Here is a 9085-nt window from a genome sequence, read left to right as displayed (position 1 = left end):
TCCCGCTCCCCTCCAGCCCTGACACTGCTCCAGCAGCCCAAACGAGCACTGTGTTTGGATCACTGATGCAAACTAGAGAATACTGTGGGGATCACATTTTTATTCATATTTTGTTGCTTTCTTTTCCAATGGATGAAAAGGACAATTATTTAATTTTATCCTTCCTATGAACATGTATCCAAGATATTCTAATAAATGAATTCACATATAAAGGAACAGACAACACCTTCACATTTTAACAAATGAATTCACACATACAGGAATAGACAGCACCTTCATACAAAAAAAGTTAACATTTCTTTCTCAAGGTCACTCAAAGAGGGTTTACTCCCTTTGTGTGAAAAGCCCCAACCATTTACTGTTAGTGCTAACAGGTCCTCCCTGGCATTTGAAATCCAAGCTCCACTCAGAAACAACAACAAACAATAATTTTGAAAAACAAAGATGGTGTGAGTGATGAGTTTTTCTTGCTCATTTTCAAAACAACCCGAAAGCAACAACTACCAGGATGGCTCTCTCTAATTAGGACTCCCAGAAACCAAAGAACAAACAGGCAGCACAGAGAAATTAGCAGATGTAAATGCAGTTTTCCAGTTATAAAAAGAAGAAAAGCAGCTCCGTCATTTCGCTCACAGGGGGAGGAGCAACAAAGCGCGTTTTTAAATTTGGTATTTTCTCTCGATTCAAACGGCTCTGCTTCTAAAACAGATTTTCCTCAGATCTCCTCAGAAGTAAAACTGAAAGCTTTGCCTTTTCCAACTCCATCGATGGCACATGCATCAATTAAAATCCGACATGAGAAAAGAGGGAAACCGAAAAGCCCCCGACCAAATGCTGACATAGAACACAAGGCCATACTTTTGGGGTGATTACCTGGTTCATAGCCCTATACCTTTGTCCTAGACCTTCTACCTCCTTGTTTGCTCCATGCAGGATTTTCTAGCCATCAGCCGTCTACCGCTGTGCTAGTCGTCTTGCAGGAGTGCTCTCTCCCTTCTGAAAAAAGCAAACAACTGGATAGATATCATTACACTAAGGAAATCTCTTGGAAAAACCAAACAACTTGCTAATCTTTCTAGCCCCTTCACCCAAGTTAAAGATAAGCAAAGCAAACCAAAGTGAGTTTCAGCCACATTCCAGGGACAAGCTCCCCTTTTTCTCCTTTATCAAAATCCCAGCATTTAAAGGTTTTTGTCCAGACCTTGCAGGATAAACTGCTGCTCACACCCGCAAACAAAGCAATATTTGTTTAATAACTGATTGCTGCCATGGGTACAGTAAACAAGGGGCCCAGCATTTGTGTTTATGAACAAACACATCATCTTGCAAGAGCAATTTAACATTAACCAGGTGGAATAATCAACAGATTTCATAGGTGACACTCGGGGCAGGACTAATGTAAACAGAGCAGGGAGGAGAAAGGGGCCACTCTTAGGGAATCAAGGTTGAGGCAAATGCATTACAGAGTAAACAGCTGGGAAGAACTCAAGACAAACAAATAGTCATTCTTCTGACATTTCGAGAAACAGAAAGGTTGTACGTTACATGCATCAGCTGCTGACCACCATGAAATCAAACCAGTTGGGGACCAGGCCTTCTTGTTTACACAGTGCCACGTTTGCTTATAAACAACAATTTGCTGTTACCAACCTCGAATTACTCATTGCATAAACGAGCAGATCAAGTGAAATCCTGTTAACTCTTCTGTGGATTGAGGGTTTTTTCCTCCCCTTCAACAACAACAAACAAAAAAGCCTTTGCAGTCTTGCTGTGCAACCTCAAGACAACAGGCAGCAGGGGAAAATACAGAGCTGTGCATCTGCTCCAATAAAAGGGAAAGAAAGGAGTTGAAAACACTTGAAAGTGTTTCACAAAACAAGATTTACCGGCCAAACCACTGATGTGAAAGATCCATTTGCATTAAAAAAAAAAAAAAAAAAAAATCAAAACCCAGAAAAACAACAACGGCGAAAGGTGGGGTGCAAAATTTTCATTTCACTCCTCGCACAAACAAGCAAAACAACAGCTTTCGACACAGTCCAACCTGCCCAGCACAACCATGGACATGTGTCATTCACACACACCCCCATGGCCATGCCAGGGCCCTGCAGCAGCAATGAAGCCATGGTTCAGCCCTCCTCCCCCTCCTTTCTCTCTCCCACCCTCAAGCCCCTTGCCTCTGCCTCCCATCACCATTCTCTGATCTTTGTAGATCTCCCCAGCTCCTCTCCGTCAAACCAGAAGCCCCTTGGATGTCTTCTTGCAACCAAATCCTCTGGCCCCCAACTGCTCTCCATCCAACATTCCTCTCCTGGCCCCTAGGAACTGTGACATTAGTCCTCAAGGTGCTCAGGACACCCAAGTCCCCTGGGTTTGCCACCTTCCAGACAGCCTTTCCTTCCCCATCTCTCCTCCCTGTAACACTCAAGAAATTTCCTATTGCTACATTCCTCCAGGGAGGTTTCTGTAAGTTGTCTATCCTGAACATGGATTTCAGGAAAGATCTAAAGTACAGGGAGAGAAGATGGATAGTCTTAACGGTAGAGGTTAATCCAGGGCTCTGGGTTACATTCCTGCCCTGACACAATCCCTGCATGAGACCTCCATGGGTCTCTTCATCCCTCTCCTATGTAAAATAAGCCCTTTAAGATGTTGTACCAGTCAGGTGGGGTTAGAGGATGTAGCTGTGGGCTATACCACGGGTCCTTTTTCCTCCCAGCTGCACCATTTTCCCTCCCTGGTTCACCCCTACCTTCTGATGAGCACCAGCATCACCGCCAAGCACTGAGGAAAATCATCCCAGTCTCAAATCTATGAAGCATCCAAGGTCACAGCTGGCCCTGGCACTAATCTCCCCTCCCTTGCCATTTCATGTGCAAACAGCATGATGGCCAGAAGCCTCCCCCCTCATCATTTTTTTACAAGTTTTAGAATATTTGTTACTTTTCTTCACAGCACAATCCTGGACATCCACAGCTGGCCAAGAACCTTCGTTTTCTTTTTCAGAAAATATTTAGCCTTTTGTTGTAATAAAAAAAAAAAAAAGAAAAAAAAAAGTTCAAAACCATGAAATCAGTACAACCTACTAATAAGACAGGTATTTAAATAAAACCCAAATGCAGTATTGTTCAGGCAACTGCCTATTTTTTAATACATCAGGTTGACAGCATAATAGCAGGCAGGATGAAAGGTGCAACTCGAGGACAGGGTTGGCGTCCGCACACCAGGAAAACAGAAGTGCTGCCCCATTTCCTGTGCTGCAGCAGAGTATTTCTGATGTCTGGGGCTGCCGGGGACTTAACTCTGAATTAATGATTACACACAATACCCTCCTTTCTCCCCTCCCTGCAGGACAGCGAGGGCCAGCCTCACCGAATGACTGTGGGCAGGCAGGCACGGGTCACAGGGGATTTAGATATTTCACAGCAGCTTCAAAAATTTAGACACTGCAACCTGAAGGCTTCTGAAAACATCAAGCTTCACATAAAAGCCCTGATATTTCCCTACTTGAGACAACTGCTCTCACCTCAGCCGTGCTGCCTGTTCCACGCTCCTTTTCCAGCATGTAAAATCACAGTTTATTCAGTACAAAGTAACTACACTATGATAAAAACTATAAGCATATCATTCAAATGCTTTATTGGTCAAATAGATGGATGCTTTTATTAGTCCAACCTTTTTTGTAATGGAGTGCCACTGATGACCCAGTGTTAGCCTCATTCCCTGCTATTAATCACACTTCTAAGAGCTCATTTTGCTTTAAAATCTTAAGAAATTGCTATAATTTAAAGACATGGTGTCTACATAATGGGAAATGCTTCACAGATTGTATCATTCCATATAACACAGAATTTTTATGGCAATGCTGACCACGATACCAAGGTATTACAAAACTTGAATAAAATATTTTATGAAGAAAATCTAAATGTAAACTTCCTTTTGCATTTGTGGTTTGCCACATCCATAATGTTTTAATCACAGCCTTTTGGGAGTTGCAGTTTTCAACTGCATGTGGCTTACATAGATTAACACTACAAAAACACTCCCTGAACAAATATAAACAGAACAAAACAAAATTAAATGAAAATTAAATAAAATACAAGGATGGACCACGAGAGAAAGGCTGTTCAAGCTATACTTTTACAATTTTCACACAAGGCATTTATCCTTTTGTCGACTATATTATCTCCTTCCTTTTTTACACAGGGAAAACAGATGATGTTTACTGTGAAAAACTTTTACGACAAAGTGGAAGTATCTTACGAATTTACCTACACAGAGAATTAAATTAATATAATGATGGTCCTAACCTATATTATTAAAATGTACTTTGCAAAATGTTTTGACAATGTTGACTGCTGCAGGAGGGAAAACACATTTAAGACAATTTCAGCCAAATGCAGAAGCAGAAGCCTTTCATTTTTCAAATGCAAAGTAAAAAGCATCTTTAAACATCTTCTCATGAAAGAAAATGCAGTGCAATTATGTTATATGGCACACACAAAAGCATGTTCTTTTCCTCAGTTCTCTAAGAAGATATTAGTACCTCCTGGCCTTAGGAATATTATGTGTAAATCACATCATATTCATAGTGTCTGAATTAATTATAATAGGTGCTGGAGAGAAATGTTAACTTTCCAGGTTGTTGCTAAGGATTAGCCCTTGTTTACAACTCTGTATTTATAGAACAAGAAAAATTTGTCAAATGAAGGGCAAAAAGGAAAGCAAGAACACAAATTTAGCTTTGATTTCAAAACAAATCAGATCTTGCAACCATTCCCTGAGAAGAAAACCACAGTTTTTAATGTGAAGATGCAAATGAGTCTCAGAATATAAAAATGTTTTATAATTCTGTGCATTCAACACTACTAGATGTTATTTAAAGAATTTATGTTAACATTTCCCATCCTCACACAGCAAGTCCAAGATGCTGCAAACAGCATCTATTTAAAATGGATCATGTTGCTGTGGGGCACAGGGTAGCTGAGAAGGCTGGAGCAGAAGGGAGCAGGGCATTTGGCCCCCTGGCACCAGACTGGGATTCACAGACTACTCCAGAGGGGTTTACGAGGCAGTGTGAAGGAGGAACAAGCCCCTTGCCTTCAACAAGTGGAACACTGGCTACATGGAGATGTGCAGATCCATCCTGAGGGGAAGTCATGACTCTCAAAACCACTGCAAAGGACACAATGGTCTTCCCAAATGCAGTCAATCTGTGATGTGAACAAACACCTTAAGAGAAGGGCGCTCAGGAACCCAAGAAAGGTCCTTCACATGGTATTTCTGGAGAGCCCTGAGAGGCTGGATGGCTGAAGGCTCAAAAGTCCACGGGATGGGTCCCAGTGAGCAGAGAGCCAAAGCTCTGCAGGGACTTGCAGGTCTCGAGCACTGTGGCAGAACTGGCCAGGGAAGTTTGTACTGCTCACTATTCTGAGGATAAAGAAAGCACTTCGGCCTCCAGCACTTTCATTTCTTTGCACAAACAAAGGCACACCCACTACAATTAAATTGCAAAACCCTTTTCATTAGGACTCACTGTTTTCACACACTTCAAGCCTTCCAAGACCTGCAGTCCCTCTCATGCTTCCATCAGTGTGTGCTTGTGTGAGGAAAACTAAGCAAGGGCTCTTTAACGGTTTCAGTTCATGGAGAAGCAAATGGAAAATGCTTTTTCCCCTTAAAATAACCCCTGTAACCACCAACTTCTGAGCAGGGTGACTTGCAAAAACACTGAGCATCCACAACTAAGAGCATCTAACCCCCCACAAGAATCAGGCCCACAACACAATATAAAAAATGCACTTAGCTAAGCTTTTGTGGAAACACAGATGGACTCCTTGCCTTGCCCTGTCCAAGGGCTGTGGCTCTCACATTACAGCAAGGATAGCATGACCCATCAGGGAAACCAGATGTGTTGGTGAACACTGGTGTGTAAGCTAACACACAAACACACACACAGTATCCAAGTACCCAGCAAGCCAGTTCACATCAGCCAGAACAGAGTAAGTTGGACAGAAGAGGTGCCTTCATCCCCAGTTTTGTCTTCATGTTTTCTTTCCCAGGAATAGCTCCAGTCTCAGTCCAGAGCAAGGATCCCACCCCATCACATTTTTGTGCAGGAGATGTGTACATACAGCACATGTTCCTCAACAGCCACACACATGGATCCCAAGCACCCAAAAATACAGTTGGTCCTCTCCACACTGGCCCAATAAAGAAGAGGGAAAAAAAGCGTGAATTTTTTTCACCTCACAATTTCATCCTGTGCCTGAGAAAACTCCCTAAAAAAGCTCTCAAAACCAATTTGTTCCTAACTCCTCCAAAAAACCACATATGCCTACTTTTGAGTCAGGATGCAGGAAGCCGAGCTCTTAATCCCTCTTCTACATTCACCCATGGCTGAAAAGCAATGCCCACCTCTAATCCACCATCAGCCATGGCTGGGAAAGGCAACAGCAGAGAGGATTTGCAGGACACCAAATGAGCCTCTCCAGCTTGCCTTGGCCAATGACAGTGAGCACTCCTGTGGCTGCTCGTACCTTTTCCATGCACGATGCCAATGGAACAGAAAGCCTCCCAACAGACAGCACTGCGGCCCCATGACCTCTCCAGAACCAGCTGTTCAGCCCTGGACTGGGAGGGTCCGTCACTGCCAAGCTCAGCAGAGGTTGCTCCATGCTCCAGGAAATGGCCTTTCTGGTGCTGAACCCCCAGCAGCATGTGGAGGCCGTTTACAACCAGAAACGAGTGTTTAATGTTCAAAATCTGCACAAAAGACAGTATTTGAACATCTCCAGCTGCATGCAGGTGCATGGGCCCACAGATGTGCTGGCTCCTGAACACTGTAGAGCAAAGGCATGTGGCTTCCTGCTCCAAGGGCTTGTGAAAGAGAAGGATACACTCTATTTACAGCCTATTTCAGACAAGACTATCCAATGTCAGGATGTGCCATAAGAGGGTAATTTGCACCCTAAACTGGATTGTACGATACCACAGTCACAGACCGTATGATCTCTTCCTTTGGATTAAAACTGTTTGCACAAGTCAAAGCAGAACAAGGAGAGTAACAAAACATACAGTGTATTTTGTTCTCTACTGCAGCCACATATTTCAACTGCCTCAGCCGAATTCTTAGAGTAAACACAGCTTTAAAAGAAAATAACTTGAATAAAGAGCTTCTGGAAAGTTCTGACTGATTATGCATGCAAGAATTCTGCTACTGCTTCCTCCCATCTCATCTGAAAAATAAACCAAACACCCAACTTCCACAACTATCTACAAAAGTGCTATTTTTCTGAAACATGTTACAATATTATCTGAGGTCTGCAAGTTATAATGAATGCATCTTGTTTTGTAAAATACACAGAGGAGCTCAATTAAATGAACAACTGTAAAGGAAATAGAGCTGATAAAGGAATTAATGCTCTGTGTGCCAGATCATAACATAACATCTAGGATAACAAAGCCGTGTCGAACATGCAACCGCTAAAGACTTTAAAAAATGAAATAACAAAGTTAAACCCCAAAATATTTAAGTACACAAAATCAGGATGTGCAAAAGCTATTTTCAATAATTGAGAGGGGAGCACGGGCAGCAACAAATGGATCTCTTGCAGCCATTACTTCAAGACTTACTAAACACATAAAAAGACGGATTGTTTTGTAAACGACCACCTGCTACGCTGGCGATCCGCTCCTTTCTCATTGCCCAAACTGCGTTTTTCCAAAGACCACGCTAACCCAATTTCCCATACGCCAAGGCATGGCTGAAATTACTTCTCAAGTCTGAGTCTGCAGCTCGGTCTCCTTTTTCTCCTTCCCTTCCCGCTTGCCTGTGCCACTCGGGCTGCCCACACGCTGGAAGGGAGCCGCCAGCCCCGGTGCCTGCTCCGGCTGTCGGCACACACGACACCGGTGGGAGCACAGATTAGAGCTCAGCCGGAAGGGAGACAGTCAGGGTTCTGCAAAACCTCGCACGTCGGCTTTTCTCCTTTCGCAGTTGGCGTGTGAACTTGTAACTCGGAAATTGCAAGTTCCCACCAATTTTTTTGGCAACTCGAACGTAATTTTTAGGAAAACATAGTATGCGGCTTCTGGCACACGGAACTACGCGCAAAGACTTTTCAGACAAAATATGCAAAGGTGATGGTCTCACAAGACTTTAAGGGCTTGCTGGATGGAACACGGCTTGGAAGACAAGAGTACAAAATTCCAACTCCCACAAGCAGTAATAGGAATCTGTGTTCAAGCAGCTCCACAGACAGTCACAAAACAGGTATAATATCTGCATATGGAACAGCCTCAGCAATGTGATGTACCCACAGTTCTGCACCATACAGCAAACTGGGCACCCAGAGACACCTAAACCAGTCCTTCTCCTACACTTTTGACTTAAAAGGCAAGATTACAGGCACTTTCTGGCAGCCTTGAACATCAGGATACTCGGGGGAGTGGAGGGAGGAAAATACTTTAAATTACAGAGATACTAATCTCCCACTATTGATGCGTCCAGCTATTCGTCAAGTTGCTTCAGCAAAACATCTGGCTTGAGCCACAGGCCTTGTGAGCAGCACGAAAAGTCTTTGGTGGGGCTGCAGGCTCTTCACGTCAACACAACAAACACCACTACTTCCCCTACTCCTTCAGCCACAGACTGTATGAGGTTGTATGCACCTATTTGCAGGCTCTTGTCACTAGCAGAGACTACTGCCATCCCTTCCTCCTTTAAAGAGATGTGGATTTAGCAGACTTAGCTTCATACCGCTACCTTTGGCTACCTTTGGTAGTGGTATGAAGGAGGTTCTTCAGTCACTCCCAGGACTGCTGACCTACATGGAGTTTGCAATAACAAAGATCCCGTGCGTGGTAGCTGCGATTACCACCATGGAGGGAATGATACAACAGAAACAGTATGGACAGTGTCAGAGTCTCATGCACCACAGCCAACAGCTTCAACAACACTAAATATATACAAATTATTAATTACCAACATTATGGCCCATAGATGGTCATGGCTCACCAAAGGCGTCCAGATGAAGAACTGTAGTAGCTTCAATTAAAGGGTAAGATGCACCATGATTAATAC

General features: G+C 43.4%; 1 long non-coding RNA gene across 1 annotated transcript in view; it reads right to left on the bottom strand.

Moving 5' to 3' along the window:
* Window positions 1-877: 877 nt before the first annotated feature.
* LOC121657875 overlaps window positions 878-9085 on the bottom strand; it is a 206965-nt gene continuing 198757 nt past the window's right edge. The window contains exon 6 of the long non-coding RNA XR_006013741.1: window positions 878-996. This is a non-coding gene — a long non-coding RNA (uncharacterized LOC121657875). The remainder of the gene's footprint in view (window positions 997-9085) is intronic.

Source organism: Corvus kubaryi, unplaced genomic scaffold (genome assembly GCF_017639235.1).
Source record: "Corvus kubaryi isolate FWS band 111438036 unplaced genomic scaffold, C.kubaryi_AGA036_p1.0 136, whole genome shotgun sequence".
NCBI classification, from domain to species: domain Eukaryota; kingdom Metazoa; phylum Chordata; class Aves; order Passeriformes; family Corvidae; genus Corvus; species Corvus kubaryi.
Note: the sequence above shows the minus strand (reverse complement) of the source record. Positions and strands in the feature narration are given on the sequence as shown.